Source organism: Excalfactoria chinensis, chromosome 1 (genome assembly GCF_039878825.1).
Source record: "Excalfactoria chinensis isolate bCotChi1 chromosome 1, bCotChi1.hap2, whole genome shotgun sequence".
NCBI classification, from domain to species: Eukaryota; Metazoa; Chordata; class Aves; order Galliformes; family Phasianidae; genus Excalfactoria; species Excalfactoria chinensis.
Window position 1 is genome coordinate 177,842,186 of NC_092825.1, and position 18,649 is coordinate 177,860,834.

Consider the following 18,649-nt stretch of genomic DNA (forward strand, 5'->3'; position numbering starts at 1 on the left):
GGCAACAGCAGGCTCCTTCAGCTCTTTGCATATAGTCTGTTAAGAAACCTTTGCTGGAACATGCTGCTAGTTTAATCTGATTTAGAAAGTATCAAAAGCAGATGAAAGGAAAAACAGATTCCTCTAAGTTTTCTCCAGCCTGTTTGTTAATTACCAAACAGTTCAGCTGTGGTCTGATTGTTCCCAGCCTGCTTTACCCTACCTCATCCTCCCACTCACTCTTCTAGAACAGTTTTTGTTGTGCACCTCTTGGCACCAGCAGCAGTTCCATGGCAGGCTGATCCCCTCTGCTGCATACTCCACTTCCAATTAATATATATGTCTATTGTACATATATTCAACATCTTTACAAAGCAGCGTTATACAGATTAACGCTGCACTTCACCTAGGCTAATAAATGTCGTCCTTCAGCAAGTCCTTCTTTATCCTTTGCTACGTATGTAAAGCACTTGAATTTCACCCATATGGAGTACAGTGTCCAAGTCTGGGGCCCACAGCACAGGAAGGATGTGGAGCTGGTGGAGTGGATCCGGGGGGGGGGGGCGGCATGGAGATAGTCAGGGGACTGGAGCACCTCCCCTATGAAAGGTTGAGGGAGCAGGGCTTGTTTAGCTTGGAGAAGAGAAAGCTCTGGGGAGACCACATTTCCTAGTAACCCCATAGGAATAAAAGAATGTATCCTCTTACAGATTTAGGTTCATTTGCTATAATTTTTATATCACTGTCATTTAAATAAATATCCTGCACGTGGGCACTGCTGCAGAAATTTAACATCTTCACCACTAAATCAACTTTAAAATTCTTCAATGCTGAAATAAAAATCTAAGCTCAGATTTCATGTTGATTAGAGGCACTATTCTTGCACATCAAACTTCTGGGAGCACCTGTAGAATGATGCTCCCAAATAAAGGCTGCAAAGGGACTTCCTAGACAAAGTTAAAAGCTATCAGTGAAGTCTGGCAAAATTCTATGTAGTCTTTTTTTTCCAAGCTGGAATTCTACTTCTATGTTTCAATTCCATATTCCCAGAGAGTATTTCCAGTTTCTACTTCCATATCAGGTATGCCATATATTTAGAACAAAAATCAATGCTTTTTACATAGCTTAAGAAATATGACATAACAATATAAAATTCTGCAAAGTCATAATCACCATTTACCATTTTTAACACTCACATAGGGAACAAACATTTAAAAGTATTATACAGTAAATGCACTAAAAGAAGAGAAATACAATATATCTCTGGTCAGAACTTTCCTGCTGATTCTCTCTGAACTCTGGATATCCATTTATTTCCTAACTTGCTCCTGCCATAACTATTTTATGATTGCTGTTATAGTACATGTGATTTATGAGCATGCACAATGGATACCCGGGAAGGCTGTTCTACATAAAACTTTTGGCAATAGATTGAAGACTTTTCTAGGCTTGCCTCTTTTATCAAAACTGATGTGTTTATGGGCACTCAGTGCTGCGGGAGCATCTGCCTTAGGCTGTTACAACAGCTGATGTATTCATCAGCCACAGTTCCAACCAGGGAGGTAAGGGAACCTCAACTACTCTCGAAAAACCTTCACACCTTGCAGCTGGTCATCCCGGGCAAAGGCTGCAACTGTTTAGACGTATTCTGAGACATCACTTCTTGAAATTCTATTTTCAGCATGGCAAGAAATTCTTATTTTTACTCGCTTATAGTTTGAGTATCTCTGGGCAACCTGATCAAGTAAATGTGGAAGTTTGGTAGCCCTGCCAGGCAGGGGGGTTGGAACTTCATGATCCTTGAAGTCCCTTCCAACCCAGGTCATTCCGTGATTTTGTGATTCTGTGAGTAGGATTCTCTTCTCTCATTTTTCCAATTATCATATAGTGAATTCTGTGCAAACACACACAGAGTTACACTGAAATGCCTCTCTTTCGACACCTGAAGTTCAGTCAAACAAAATCACCACACCTTAATTTGCTCAAGTTTGTGTTGAAGAATCATCATCAGATCTCTGGAATGCAAGGAAACAACATTCATAGATGATCTTTGAGGCCTCTTCCAGACCAAGCCAGTCTGTAATTCTATGACTGACTCTATGATTCTATAATCAGAGCTTCAGGAAACATGGAAATGGCATTCAGCACCTTAAAACATCGTTTTCTAGTGCTTTTGGTTCTCACCGAGCTAATGATACTTTTATTAAATAAAAGAGTTTTCAGTGAGGATTGTGTTTCTGTCACTTTTCTCACATGGGAATGAATCACATGCCTCATACCCACAGTATGGATCAGATTTCCACAATGAAGTTTTAAGACAGCTTTTACACTGTTTCTGAAATAACTATGCAGAATTACTATTGGTAGCATTTTCTAAAGCTAATGGGATTTTAATTGTGCTTAGTTTCACACAGAGCACAGTTTCTCAACCATTGCTGCCATGGGGTCCTTTGTAACTAAAGCCGTAGTTTTAATTATATATGATACCATTCAATACTTGCCCTTCTGCAGCTTTATCAGGAAAGAAATGAAATTTACATTTTCATTAATAGGTTTTTCGCTCCATAATTTAGAAGTACCTTGATAGATTAGATCCTTCTTGGGAGGTATTTTTTCACAACTGAATTGCATTTCTAACATTTAATTTGTTTATTTATTTCACATTTAATACATATATATATATTTAAAAAGTGATATGCATGCAGTTTTGTGAGGCCCTGTTTAAGCACCCACTCCAGTAAATTCAGAGCTGCTTTACCTTAATTCAGTTCACACTCATCAGATCTTTGTACAGAAAAAAGAAAGCACAAGAAACATAAATAACACCCATAGGAATAGCATGTACATGTTCTGGCCATGCTTTCTAAGCCACAATGTATTTTACCACAGCATTAACTTTTATGCAACTCCAAAAATAAAAGATGTCTACAGTGACTTTCTTGTGTATCACCTTGTAAAATATATGTACTATGCTACAATATTTCCACTCCATCACAAGATCTCTGTTTTCTTTTGCACAGAGCACTGCTCATTTAGCTTTGCTTTCTCTGTTATCAGTGTTGGTGCAGAAGACAATTTTAAAAGAACTAATTGGAAATTTACCCTGTAACAGGGGTGAGTCTAAGCAGTTGCATATGGTCTGGAGAAGAGATGTCTCAGAAGAAAACTTATCTCTCCATACAACCCCCTGAAAGGAGACTGTGGTGAGGTGGGGGTTGGCTTCTTCTCCCTCATAACTAATGATAAGATGAGGGAATGGCTTCAATTTGTGTCAGAGGAGGTTCAAGTTGGGTATAAGGAAAAGTTTATTCTCCTGAATAGTGGTCACTGTAACAAGCTGCCCAGGGATGTGGTGAAGTCATCGTCCCTGGAAGTGTCCAAGAAACATTTAGATGTTGCACTAAGGGACATGGTTTAGTGAGCAAATATTGGTGATAGCTGGACGGCTGGACTAGATGACCTTGGAACTCTTTTTTCAGCCTCAGTGATTTCATAACTCTATGATACTGTGATATTCAGTACATCCGTTAGTTAAAGGATATTTTCATGCTGGCTTGTAATACATTATGCAATTCTTGTGCACAGCTCTGCGAGAATACCATATGTGACTCGTTGCCACAACCCCCACCAAAGCATACTAACCATGGCAACATGGGCACAGGATGTTGCATAAGCAACATGCAAGGACTGTATTTTTAAATTTGCACATACAACAGTTTCAAAGAGAAATGCCTGCACATTTTCTTGAAAATGAAGCTCCTGGAAAGAAAAATGAACTAAATGCTTTAAAAATGTTTTAAAAAGTTAGCTTCTGGGTTTAACATTTTGGACAAAACGGTCAGGCTTGGGTTCCTAAAATTAAATATCTCAATTCAGATTTACATAAGTATGTAAGTGACATAGTTTAAAGTTTTGACCACCAGAAGCATCTCTCCTGCTAATCTATTTGTTCCAAGGAATGAGACTCCCTGCAAACATGGCCACTTGAAAGATTAAAATTGGACACTCAATAGCTCAGTCTGAAGCACCCAGGCACTGAGTTTTAGGCCTACCTTTCCAAAGCTGCATTTTAGTTTCTATCTGGAGGCATCTGCTATGTCAAAACTGAATACTGATGTCAGTGTGTGACACTCCTAGGCTAAGCCAAGTGTATCATCAGTGTCCCAGGGTATCTCTTGTGTTTGCTCAGGTGTGTGACCACAGCTCTTCGGATTGATTTTGTATGGGGAAACCATTTCCAAAAGGCAAATGATTTCTCACTAAAACAGTGGAGATTTAGGTTAGATATAAGAAAATTATTTTTACAATAAGGGTCGTTAAGCACTGGCACATGTTGCCCAGAGATGTGGCGGATGCCATGTCCCTGGAGACACTCAAGGTCAGGCTGGATGGGGCTATGAGTACCTGATGGAGCTGTGGGTATCCCTGTTCATTGCAGGGGGATTGGACTAGATGTCCTTTGCAGATCCCTTCCAACTCAAATTATTCTATGATTCTATGAGTTGTCCATGTTTTGCTCGTCTCATGCACCAACACTGTGTAAGCAGAGATTGCAATTTAGTGTACACCAGCTCATTGTCTGTGATGCTTGTGATGCTTGGGAGTTAAACAGTCCTTGCATATGGAGGACACAATTCCTCCCTGAAGGGCTGTGCCTTTTCCCACTGAATCCCACAGTCTGCTTCTGCTAACCTTTTCGTACTAGGGGAGAGGGAGATAAGAGTCCAGTCCACTCTCTGACTCTGCTCTGTACCTTGTCCAAGCCACGAGCCTCTGCCCCCCAGGCAGTCATGGGAGCTGTTCTTGTATTTTCATAAGTTAATTGAGCTTAGAATTGAGCTAGCATGGTACATCTCTTCTTACCAAAAGGCTCAGCTGTTTGGAGATGCTCAGCTGTGAGTAATGCCTTCAGCATTCACAAAGGATGAGATGCTGGGCTTCCCGTCCTGTTAATGTGCCATGGTGAGTGCGCACAAGTTGGCCAGATCCAGGCCTTGAGGGAGTAACTCAAAAAAAGAATAATACTGTATTTTCTCTCTTCTGCTTTTGATTGCCAGCAAGAGCTGTGTGTTGACCTGGAAACCCACTTCTCACAGGATGATGCCTAAAGCTAGCAAAGGGGTCAGCATGATGCAGGCTGGAAAGCAAACCATGCAAGATATGAAAATTCAGAGAGACTGAATGCATGAACGCTGCAAAGAACAAGAGAGAGGCTAGAGGGAGTCCACGCTCCACAGCTTAGGAAATGGAGCAGTATGAGTGACTTTAAAACAAGCTCTGTTGTCTTAGAAGGTATATGGAATGTTTGTTCACAGGGATGACCTGGCAGACACTTTTGCAGGCCACTTTATTTTAACACAGATGACAAGGGAAGGTCTTCTTATGCCTGTTTAATAAAGTTTGGAAGACAGATCTCTGGGGAATCCAAACACGAAGTAGTAGCAGTGGAGAGGTAAACAAGGAGGAAAGTAGCAAGGGGAGCAATGGATATGATTTGTCCTGTCTGAAAACCTAGTTTAGCTTTATAACCCTGGCAGTAATATCTGCATCAGCATTAAAGATTATCACTGCTTGCCTTGACCAAAATAACCAATCTTATGTTTTATATTGCTACCTATCAACTCATATCAGAGCTCCTGTCACATAACATTGATAGTGGTTTTAAGGCTGGTGATGGATTTTATGGCTGACACATCTCCATTTCAGTGATAAGTATTCTGCTCCAGGCACGCTTTTTCATTTGGTATTTTGCATTTTATTATTTTCCTGCTTTCTGCTGTTGGCTAAAACAGAGGATCAGTGTTATGCCACTCTTCTGAAGGAGACTTACTTGCAAAGAGAAAGGTTCTGAAGGATTTCCCAGTGCTGATCAGACTTCGAGCTTTCCTCTGCTGTTCTTCTAATTTTGTTTATATTTTGATCACATAACCAATCACTCCCTGTTCAAGGTTCACACAGACTCTGGTTTGCTGTCTGCAATCTGTATTGTCTCAAAGAGGTGTAGCTGCCTGAATGATTCAACAGTCAGTGTATCTTTGATACACCTGCAGAGTACTTCATTAATTATTTGAGAAATTAACTAAACAACAGTGCAACAAGTGATGATCTACCTGGTTCTGTAAGCACGTAAGATGCGTTGTAATTCACGGTGCACTGTTAAAAGGTTTTAGACAAAATTGTTGAAATACACCAGTTAATCACAGAATCATAGAGTTTGGAAGGGACTTTAAGGGTCAAAAAGTCCAGCCTCCATTGTTGGCTAATATTAATGTTGTCTGATTTTTTTTTGTTTGTTTTTGTTTGTTTTGTTTTTGTTTTTTAGAATAAAACATTAAAAATAAACAAAATTTAAAAACAAAACAAAACAAAACAAAAAATCCACACTCTGTTCTTGCTCGTAATAGCTGCCTGGGACCAGCTCCAGCTCCAGACCAGTGAAGCAGCTGCACAGGACAACAGAGTGCCAAGATACAGCAAACAACTGACTCCAGTGACTCCAGTACTGATTTTGTCCATGCCAAAGCTCTTGAAGGCCAGGCTGGCAAACACTGCTGATGTAAAGAGGAAGATATAGGGTATTTGGGCCATCCATGGCTGTTAGTTAACTTGACTGACAGGCAGCGGGAGCAGAAAGTGTATCTTGCAGCTTCTTTGCCTCTCTGTCTCAACCTTGCTGGCATTCCTGGGGCACGTGAAAAACATTTCAGCTTCTCAAACCAAGAGGGGATAGAGTTCAGTTTAGCTTGTTCTGCTGTGATGCTTTTAGTGGCACTTACAGCAATCAGACACAAGAGATGGCCAGTTTGCATTTTTATTCTATCAGAGAACATGTTTACATGGACAAGGGCAGACAGATCCGACCTCTCTGTGATGTGCCTGATCCAAGCCAGTGCTTGTCCAAGAGCTCTGCAGCTGCTTGCAGTTGTGGCATCCTGCCTCTTGGTGAACAGGCACTCAACAAAAGGAAGGATGATGACCCATGACCCCTGCCTGGCAGCATGCCATGCTAGCTCCATCACCAACAGAAATGGGTCCCCAAATCTCACTGTGTGGGTATAAGTTTAAACAGAGAGGAATATTTATAGCCTGAGCTAGTCAGATTCTAGATTCTTCCAGGCAACAGTGAAGGAATATTATTTACATTGGAAAATATTCTACATTACACTTCTTGGATCTCCCCTCTCTTTTTGGCCATAATGTTACCTTCATACATTTTGGACTGAGGATCTTTTTCTTGAACCTCCACATAGGACCTGGAATATCGCGAACCTTAGCATCTACAGTACTGAGGTGGAAGCCAAAGGATAGCTTCATTGATTAATACGGGTAGCTATTTCTCATGAGGTATTCCATGTATTTATTTGCAAAGTCCTGTTTACTGCTTGGTGTACAAAAATGGTGACCTAAATTCTGTAACATTCCAGTAAAGGAGACAAGCAATTGTGTTGGCTTCAAATAAATTAAGGAAATGTGTTCTCTTTCATTAAATATAAACAACACAGGCAGTAAAGTACCTCCATCTTATTTAAGTTTGTTTTAGATTACTACTCTTTAAAATTTTTATGTTTCCAGAGAGTGCAGATTTTTTTCAATTAAATATGCATAACATAATTATAGAACTTGTCAGGGGATGCCAGAGGCACCAATGATTAGGGAGGCTTCAGCACTCAGAAATTCATGGGACACTCAGGCTTGAGTTCCAGGTAATTTCATTAGCTGAGCAGTAAAAGAATTAATGGTGAAACAAACAGCTATAATTTAATGATCTCATTAGCTTCACAGGAGAGTGACACGACAAAGTACAGAAGTCAGGTGACACTTCTGGATACTGGTGCTGAGAACTGTACAAGGAAAAGCTGCAGGTCAAACCCTGCATCATTTGGTCTCACCAGCTATCACCTGGTGAGAAGGCTAGCACAGTTACTGAAGGTAGCTCTTAACTTTCCTTGGAATAGCATTTCCCTAATGCTTTTGTGGCCATGGGATATTTTCATCTATTTACTGACTCAGCCTGAAGCTGAGATGAATTGAATGGATTGTTCCTCTGAGCTACTGTTTCAAAGGATTTTGCTTTCTATAGGTGAGACTTGTTGCAGCTTCCACCTGGTTCATGTCATGAAGACATATGAGCCCAAAAGGTCTGTAGGAAGATAGAAGCCAAATGTTTGAGAAATATCATGCTCTGTGTTCCTTCACCTATTACTACATGTTCTGTTATATTGTCTCTCATCACTGATGACACAACTGAAATTAATATCTAACACTATGCTTCAAGTATAAAATTCCCTTTGGGTCAGGCAGACATTGTTGAAGAAGATGTGTCAGAAGTACACAATTGTTGTACAGTCATGACAGTCAAAGCATAGGATCTGGCAAAAATTAGCATGCCGTTCTCTGATCAAACATCCACTAAAATATTTGTGAATCAGTAGCATTATTTTACCTATTGTATAAATACAGTGGTTTCTTTACCTCTTCTTAAACTGGAAGATCAATAGAAATGAGTGAATGAGAAAAAAATAAAGGGAAAATCAAAGGACATATCAAATTTTAGATGACATATAAAAATTTATTCATAGTTTTAGAAAATGAGATAACATTTGCAAACTGTGGCTTACACAACGTTCAGTATTGGAATGTAGCTAAAAGTCACTTTCAATCAATAAAGTGGAGGTATTTGAGCTTTTAAGATCACTATCTAATGTTCCATTTTAAAGTCAGTAGGAATTCATCTCAAAAATATGTTCACCCTGTGCAAAGCAGCAAATATCCAGATGGGAAATCCACTCTTTTAGACAGATGTATGTTACGATATCCTATGATGTGTTCTGATATTAATTCCAAAGTGTGTTCTCATGGACCTCCCAAATGACCTTTCCATGTAGAAGAAAAGAACCAAAAAGGATTAGAATCATAGAATCGCAGAATTGCTTGAGCTGGAATGGACTTTTAGAGGCCATCTTGTCCAACTCCCCTGTAATGAACAGGGACACCCACAGCTCCATCAGGTGCTCAGAGTCCCATCTAGCCTGACCTTGAGTGTCTCCAAGGATGGAGTCTTTTTGTAAAAGACTTTTTCCTTACATTAAATTTAAATATCCCATCTTTGAGTTTAGTTTGGGAGGCTGTTCCATCCCTTGGATCACTTCTGTGGCCCTCCTCTATACATATTCCAGCAGGTCCACTTCTCCTCTGTACTGAGGACTCTACATCTGGATGCAGTACTCCAAGTGAGGAATACTAGGAGAGCAAAAGAAATACTATAATATTCATCCCACAGTCTTTCATACTTCCATATAGCTTTCAGATTTTGCAAGATTGAGAATATTGGTTCCACTAAGTACAAAGGATCATGATTTAAACCACAAAAATAAACTCTGTGAAAAAATACAGATATCTCTTAGAATGTTTGTCTGACATGGGGAGACTTGATTCCTTGATTTTCGTTCACCATATAACATCAAATTTTTTGGTAGCTTTTATCATGCATACAATTTTTTTTTTTTTTTTTTTTTTTGTCATTTGCAATGATCCCCTAGACAGAAATTTTTGTGACCCAGATGAGAGTGATATAGTACTAAAGCATCTTCAGATTACTCTGAAGCTTGGATTCTCTCATATTCTCATAAATGTCTTTGTCTGTAGAACTGTAAATAATGTTTAATTATACATTTTTTTTTTTTCTCTTTGTGAAGTTATCTGTAAGAAGAATAGGAGATAGGCAGAATAGAACTGGTAGAGTTTCTCTTTAAATGCAAAGCATAAAATCTGTAAGCAGGAGATATTTTTCCCTGTGAATGTCACTATCATTTTTATCATCATGTCTCAAACATCTTTTTAGTCAATCTTGTCTTCACATCTTTGAAATCTGTTCCACTTACTATCCAACACAGATCAGAGCACTGCTACAGTCCATCTGTTCTGAGACCACTCTTCCCCTGGGACACAACCTGCTGTTATGATTTTGAGGCTCCAGACACAGAAATAAGCCCTCCTTCCTTCTCTAAATATAACACTGATTTTCTGTAATCACTCCGTTATTCTGTGTGTCAGAGATAAGAACCATGAGCCAAATTTTGGTAATCTTGCTGCCAAGTAGCACTTACAATTTCATAGATGGCCTCTGCCATCCTAATCGTTAGCTTAGCATGGATGTTAGACACAGAGAGGTAATGTGCAAAAGTTGCCAAGCACCATTCTGAGTGCTAAACCAGTCAGGCTGTGAATGCTGAATGCAGATTCAAAAGTAATCAAATTAAGGTGAGTCTTTGAAACAGTGCAAAACAACCATTTCTGTTGGGAAAAGGGAAATGGGGCTGCTCAATGGATGAAAACCCAAATAATGCCTCCGGAAGCTAGTCCAGAGGGCTGATACAAGGTGATTGCCTTCAGCTTCACTTCCTTTTTGTTTGGAAGAGAGAAAAATACTACAAATGCTCCAGATAATGGTAACATTGGTGGAGTGTAAAATAAACACTTCCCATATCTGCAATGACCAAAGAAAGCTCCAAATCTAATTTTGCTAGTCTTATCTTCCTGATTATTCCTCTAAGGAAGGACTGGAGACAGTTGTGTTATTGTAGGATGTGCACCCAGCCCAGCTGTGAGCAATGCAATGTGTCTGTCTACTGCTGTGACACATTTGGTTAGTATTAAAACAGCAGAGTGCTAATTTAATAGCACCACAGCAAAAATTTCAAGACTCTTTCATGCAATTCTTAACAATAGATTTATAGGTGTTTCCTTTAGTAGTGATGATGAATTACTAATTGTGCTATCTATAACCAAGTCCATGTTTTGAACAAAAAGCTTTATCCAATTAATTATTACAAAATGACACAATGGAATAGTTCTCAAATTAATAACTAAAGGAGAGTTGGGATGTTTAATTGACTTCAGATAAGCTGAGCATTCAGCCACTGAGATCAGCAAGCTCAGTTGTTGGACTCGATGCTCTTAGTGGTCTTTTCCAAACTCAATGATTCTATGATTCTATTCACATTTGCCAAATACTAAGGATACAAATGCAAAGCACCTACAGTTAGTTTTAAATTAGAAAATATTTGAGGCATAAAAATGCTGCAAGGATGACTTTTACAGCATCCTGGCAATAATAAGGTATCGCCCACAGAATCACAACAGGCATTTCAAAATAACTAGGAATTAAACTTTACCTCTGAGTTATTATCAGCTTAATATCCTACTGTTCTATTGCAGTGGCCTAAAAGTGGAGCAGAGTTTCAATAAAATTCTAAATTTGATCATATTGTAATGGTAAAACTGGAATTCCCATTTCATTTATCATATAGTGTCTCTAGACTTAGTGATGTGTAGCATGAGAAACAAACTTCATCTTACAAAAATAATTTCCTTCTTGTTTTTGTTTTTAATTAAAATATGGCCTTTTAAATTAATTTATCTATTGTGTGTACTCAGCAATGAAAAAAAAAAAAAAAAAAAGAATTTTTTTTCTTATCTTCTCCATCTAGAAGACAGAGACCAACTGACACTGGTACTGATGCTGCAACTAGGATGCGAGAGATATGTCATCAAACAGGGCAATACTTCACATTTTCTGCACCTTGGCCTCTGCTGCGAGATATCAAATCACAAAGCAAAATACAGCAACATTCTCAGCAGGATGGTATTTATATTTTCATACCACACTTAAAGAAGAGTTCCATGTACACATTGTTTTCCACTCAAGTCTTGTAATTGCATTGGTACTAGATGTTGCTTTCACTAAGGTTTTAAAAATATATGAGAAAGAGGAAAAGACCAGGACAGAAAGTAAAATTTTCAGTGAAATCCCATATCTAGCAACAGTGAAGGCTAGCAAAATCAGTTCATTTTTGTTTTTCTTGACCCACTGTTGAGTCACAGTCCTAAACTAAAAATAATTTCCTTCCTGTTTGTTCTATAAACTACAGAACTTCCTCTTAGCCACAAGCCAGAAATGAAGGAGTCATGTTGGCCATTCAAGAGATTTTCAGATTTATTGCAGTATTCAGACAAACTTTATAACAAAGTACTGTTGTAATGAGCGCTCACAGTCACACAGCAGAATTTTTTCCTAGGAAACTATAGCATCCCATGCTATAAATTTTATATTTTGTGCCATTCTGTGCTCAGTGCTTACATCTTTACATGTCACTAACCCTCCCAGATAAAGCTCTCTAAAAACCTAAGGCATGATTTGAGACTGAAGCTCAAGAGAGGAGTGTCTGTGCTGTTGGCTCTATGGAGTGACTTTCAGTTTATTTACTTTCTTGTTTCCTTATTTACTATTTTCTTCTCAGGATGTGCCTTTGCTCTTTCTCTCCTTTTTGTAGACAAAACAGATTATTGTCTTCACATATGTGCGTACACCAAATCACAAGCCAAAAGGTTTTCATATCCTGCTTTACAATAGAGATTTTATGGTATGGGTTTAGGATTAAATATATTCTTTTCTCCTGCTCTGAGTATCTTCATTTCCGACCTTTTAAACTTCAGCTTGATGTATCAGCTTTACATCAGCTCATTTCATGTTCCTGACCCAACTGTTCTTTGCTCACTATTTTTTCAGCTCCACAAGTATAAAGCCAAGGGAATGAATAGTTGCCAGACTTCTTTGTGTATACAGATATACAGACAAATATGTAAATATTTAATATTATGCAATGACAACAAAATACTCACTTTATAATAATAGTTTTTATGTATGCACAAATACATTTTTAGCTGCATGAATAAGCTTAAAAAAAAAATAAAAATTTGCAGTGATTTGACACAAACATCTCTCTTATTGAGTTTCCTGCCTTTCCTGAGATCACCATGTGTCATCCACTACAACGTGTGTGGGTGCTCACCGTCTGTATTAAAGAAGCACCCATATCCACAGCGGGTGATTGCCTAAATAAGGAAAACAACTTCCAGCCAGATAGAGTAACCACAGATTATAAAGTCCTTTGAAACAAATTAGGAGTTATCTTTAAGTCATTTTAAAGAAACATTAAAACCCATAACAGTGGGTTAATATTTTGCAGGGGGGACACAGCAGGGGTTAAACCAGGTTTGATGCTGCCACAATTTGTCCCATTGGCATTGTATCCTCCATCTGAGTGTTTGTTAAGGACTTCTTAGGAATAGTTACAGAACCGTTGAATTTCTAGGCTTATGTTAACATTTCATTAGTTGCCATTTCATTAGTCATTTCATTTCATGGCTGTGTTTTATCTACATAGTACTGATAGTAATCCCAAACATATAATTCACTGGTTAGTGGTTATAGCACATCAGTAATAGATTAATTGTAGTATAAGAGAATCATAGAACAACTTAGGTTGGAGGGGACCTTAAAAATTATCTGCTTTCAACCCTCCTGCCATGTGCTGGTTGCCACCCACCATATCAGGCTGCCCAGGACCCCATACATCTTGGACTTGAGCATCGCTGGGGATGGGGCACTCGCAACCTTTCTTGGCAGCCTGTGCCAGCAGGCACATATTAGTTTGAACATCTTAGTTATGAATATTTTAATTTGAAGACTCCCTAGGAACAAACAAACCCCAAGTAATATTAATTGTTCTGGAGGGGACAGTGAGAACCATTTCAAACCATTCTTCTCCCATTTGTATTTGACCACCTTTTTGTTGAGTAACCCTACATATTGTTACTGTGAAAATGATAATGAGAATAATCAGGTCAAACATATGGCATTCATAAATTATTACAGAAAAGCCCTATATCTGTCACATGCTCTCAGTGAGCAACTTCCAGGGAAAGACAACTGTCCCCTGAGTTACTGTGCTCATGCAGAAAAGGTTTTTTGACTGACTTATTGAGCACACAGATTTAAGTATTTTCATTGAAAAGGAAAAACGTGTCCTCATACCTTCTAGACCTTTTTAGTGTGTCACTTTTGAGTTCCCTTCCCTTCTCATTCAGTCCTTCCATTATCCAGCCACGTGATCTCAGTCTGCACACTGTGATCTCTCTTCTGCACCGATGATGACTACATCCTATCTTCATCCAGCAGCATGCATGAGCATGCTGGCTGCCTCTACATTGACAGTATTTTTTCTGTGGCAAAGTAGTTTGCTTGTGAAGCAAATCTTCTAACTACTGTCACCTTACATTGATTTAGTTTGCAGTGCAGTTTTCATGCCTGTGAATTAGATCACTTTGGGAGCAAACATCACGTGCTGCAATCACGGGATCACAGAATGACTGGGGTTGGATAGGATCTCTAGGTCCATCATATTCAACCTGTGCTCTAGCAGGGACATCAAGAACAGTGTGCCCTGCACCATGTCCAAGGCAGCTTTGGAAGATCACCAAGGAGGAGATCCCACAGTCTTTCTGTGCAACCTCTGTCAACACTCTATCACCCACACAGCACAGAATAGCCTCTTGGTGTTCAGAGAAATGTAAGAACTTAAATGAGTGGGTAGTTTATTGAATGGCTTTAAACCATATGGAGATGCTCAGTCTAAAGTCTAGTCCAAAGCAAAATCCCTGAGGGTATTCCTGCATGTGTTTAGGGATTTCTGAACCAGTCGCTTCGATCTTTGATCTCAATCCATTTGCAGTGCTTTGAATTACTTGCTAACTAGGACCAATTCTCAGATTTGTGTCGTTGTCCTCAAGCTCTTTTAAGAGTTTAATGCTGTGTCACAGTTTCTGACACCTGTAACATTACATGGCTTCAGTAACAAATAAACGCTTGTTAAAAATCTGTCTCTTAATAACACCTGATTTTGGTAGACATTTCAGCTTTCACCCAACAAAGGGCAACTTTTCTGAAGCTTCTGATTAAAGGGAAAATCTTGAAAATGTGACATGAAAGCATTCTACCAACTCTTAACTAGCATGCAAATGTAATAATCTAAAAGTCAAATGGTTCAAAACTCTGGTGTTTTGATTCTGGGGGTAAATGTATGGTTCTGATTACTTGCGATCAGAAGGATTGCAAACTATGTACAGCAGAATGGATAATATTCCCAAGAATTCCCAGTGGACAAAGCATGTTACAGCACTTGCTTTTGAAGAGTTTTATAGTGGTGATTTTTCTGTGTGTTCTTTTCTCTGAGCTTTTCCAGCTTTTAATAAAGACTGGTGATTAAATCAAAGGGTACAGCTTTGTATCTAACAATGAAAAATTTCAGTCTAATTTCTTCATTTTACAATGAATTTCTGAAATAAAATGTAACAAATGCTAGCTCTCATCCTGGCACTGGTTGAATCAGGAAAGAAATCCTCGGATATTCTGGGGAATAAGCCCTGCCAAGTGCTCCTGGTGCACTGACTGATAGGCATGAGGTCACATGGTTGTACATCTTCACAAACAATGAATAAAAATATTGTACTTCCAAGGTAGAAAGGCATACAGAGAGCAAAATATTATTGGTGCCTCACCTCATGAACCAGACTCCTTTTGTACAAAGGTTTGTGTACACAGCAGGAGCAGAACTTTTTTGGCATGGTCTCTGTTCCCCTTAGCTGATATTTCCCAGGGACAAGAATGAGAGTTCACAGCACAGACCTATGCTATCAGTAGTGTGGAGTTGCAATAAGACAGTACCTAACAGCAGAGGATGCTCCCCATAACGTTCCTGTACATCACTGCATGCCCATACAAGGACCAAGGACAATCAGGATTCATATGCATGCTTGCAGCAATGCTAATATTTCTCTATCGTTTCAGCATCTCCTTAAGCCTGTGCCTATTAGTTTTTCAGCTTAATCATCTCTTCAGCATTGTTTAATCTCCTTGAAGACTTGATCTCCAGAAATAAACAGCTTGCAATAGAAAAACGTCCATCATGGCTTTATATTCATATATTCATATCCTTCTTGCCACATTTTATTAATGTGTTTATTTTAATAGATAAGATCCATCTTATGAAACCAAATTATAACATGCACTAGTGTGCTCAAAATTCAAATATTGATGTGTCCCGATCTTATCATGAAGCGAATTCACTGAATATCCTTGGCTAAATGCTTTCTCTTATTTAAAGAAACAATTGGATATGAGAAGTGTGCTGAGAACCCAAAATAATTTTAAGTAGTCAGTGAACTGTAATAAATATTAGTTTACAGGCAATCTGGCATTTATCCTCTGACTTCTCCTCCACCTATCAGCTTTGGACTCAAAGTGCTAAAATTATTAAAAGCAAGTCTCCAACAAATAACTTTTACATTTTATTTCCAACAGTAAATTAGCATTTGGTGGTGTCTTGTTCTGTAGTTACTCCAGTAGCTGTAGTCTGCAGTTTAAATCATAGTTGTAATCTGAAACAGAGTCTGATTTTGGATGATCCTAATTTTCTCATCTCATCTTCCAGTAAGTTTCATCCTTAACTTTCACTGTTTAAAGGCACAGGAAACAAACAAACAAACCAAACCATTGTTTTCCTCTGATAGTTTATAAGACTAAACCAGGAAATATACATTTGTTTTGAATTCCTTGAGCTTAAACCTATTAACTTGCTATAACTCAGCACTAAATGGTCTCTGACTGTATCTGTTAGGTATCAAATGGTCAGTGATGAAGAAAGCAATGCAAAATCTGGCAGACATTTATTGGCTTTGCAGCAGTGAGAGTAAATCTAAGCTGCTACAAGGATCTACAACCTCTACAACAACTATTTCAATCTTACCACTACAGCATGTGAATACAGTGATACTGATGATGCTGGCTGAAGCTGGGAGCTGGGTGTTTCAAGAGACAGGTAGCAAGAAGAAAAATAACTTGACCAAGGTCAAAGCACAAGCACCTGCTAAACTCAGCACTCTTGTCCTTACACCAGCACACTATACATTAACCTGTCAGTCTTTTTCTGTGTCCTACAATGTTTGTATTTACCAAGAATGGGATAAAATAATCTGATACTACAGGAACACAGACAAGGTGGTGAAGATAAGAGTTTTAAACCAAGGACACTGCTGCCTCTCTCTTCCCGTCTGGAATACTGTGTCCAGGCCTGGGAACTAGAACAAGAAGGATGTGGAGCTGTTGGACATGGACCAGAGGAGGGCCACAAAGATGCACAGAGGGCTGAAGCACCTCTCCTACAAAAAAAGGCAGAGAGAGCTGGGCTTGTCAAGCACGGAGAGGAGAAGGCTCTGAGGACACTCACTGTGGCCTTCTAGTTCTTAAAGGAAGCTTATAAGCAGGAGAGAAATCAACTTTTTACATGGGTAGATAGTGATAGGGCAAGGGGAACAGTTTTAAACTAACTAAACTAAAGTTAGTTTATTCCAGTGTTTTGGCAACACATTCCTCTATTAATTGTAGCTCAGAAAAGTATAACCCAGCAAGGAAATTAACTGCCACTTGATCTATATACTGCTTCCAACGCTGACATCATATATGCTTTAAAATATAAATCAAGCTTCCACTTTAAGTTTTACTATAAAAAGATCAAAAGTGAGCCAAATATGGTCTTAGGGTTAAAAAAAGAAAAAAAAAAAAAAGTCTCTTGGAAAGGAAAACAAGACTTCAGGGACTAATAGAAATAATGGCTTCTGTAAATCACAGGATGATGGATTAAAATGAGAGAGGAGAGGAAATGGAATATCATTTTATTACAGACTGAGTTTGAGCCTCTGACATGATATCTTCTGAGAAGGTAAACACTGTCCTACAAGATACAGAGCAAGGCAATTCTAGAAAACAGCAATGCCAATACCACTAGCAAGGCCTCATTGAAAAGATGGAGTACCGTGACTTTCATATCTTTTCAAACAATTGAGTTTAAAACTTAGTAGTTGCAGAGAAAGTAAAAGCTGAGAAAAGATGCAAGGTAAAATTTGACCATGAGTCATTCAGACTGGAAATTAGATTTATAACTGTAAAAGTAGAATGAACCTTATGCCTGGAGGACTGGGAGCAAGAAGCCAACCTGACAGCAGAGTGGAATTTGGCATAGTTATCTAAATAACAATATGGGAATTGTTTGTATGTCTATATTGATAAAATAAAGACAGCCAGTGATCCCAAGTCCAATTGGTACAAACTGGTCAGTGTACACGTTTAAGTTTAGCCCTTAGTTTAGAGTCCCTCACTACCAGAAAGACATTAAGGCCATGGAGCGTGTCCAGAGAAGAGCAGTGAAGCAGTAAGGAGTTGGGAGCACAAATCTTATGCGGAGCAGCTGAAGGAACTGGGATTGTTCAGTCTGGAGAAGAGGATGCTCAGGAGAGATGTTTTTACTCTCTGAAATAAGGCTGTGGCAAAGTAGAGGTTGGCCTCATCTCCCAGGTAACAGTGATAGTACATGAGGTAATGGTATTAAGTTGCGCCAGGTAGGATTCGGCTTCCATATTAGGAAAAAGTCTTCTCAGAAGTAGTGGTAACTCTTTGGAACAGACTGCCCAGGGGGGTGGTTGACTCACTGTCCCCAGAGGTGTTGAAGAACTGTGGATATTTGGCACTGAGGGACATGGCTAGTGGGCATGGTGGGAATGGGTTGATAGTCTTCTGTCATTAGAACTTGTAGGCAATGATGGTAAAAGCTGACCAGACCCAAGGAATGATGTACAATTGCCAACAAACAGAACCACCAGCTCTGCTCTGAGTCCAACTCCTGCATTAGCACATGATGACAAACTTACTTTTCATAGTTGAATTCCTTGTAAAATTCCTGATTCTATTTAAAAGGATAATGTTGCAGAGAAGTAA

The 18,649-nt window shown here is 38.9% G+C and overlaps 1 protein-coding gene across 23 annotated transcripts in view; it reads right to left on the minus strand.

Annotated features, from left to right (window-relative positions):
• Window positions 1-18,649, minus strand: part of DLG2 (discs large MAGUK scaffold protein 2) — a 981,657-nt gene that overhangs the window by 656,666 nt on the left and 306,342 nt on the right. The gene's annotated exons all lie outside the window — the stretch shown is intronic.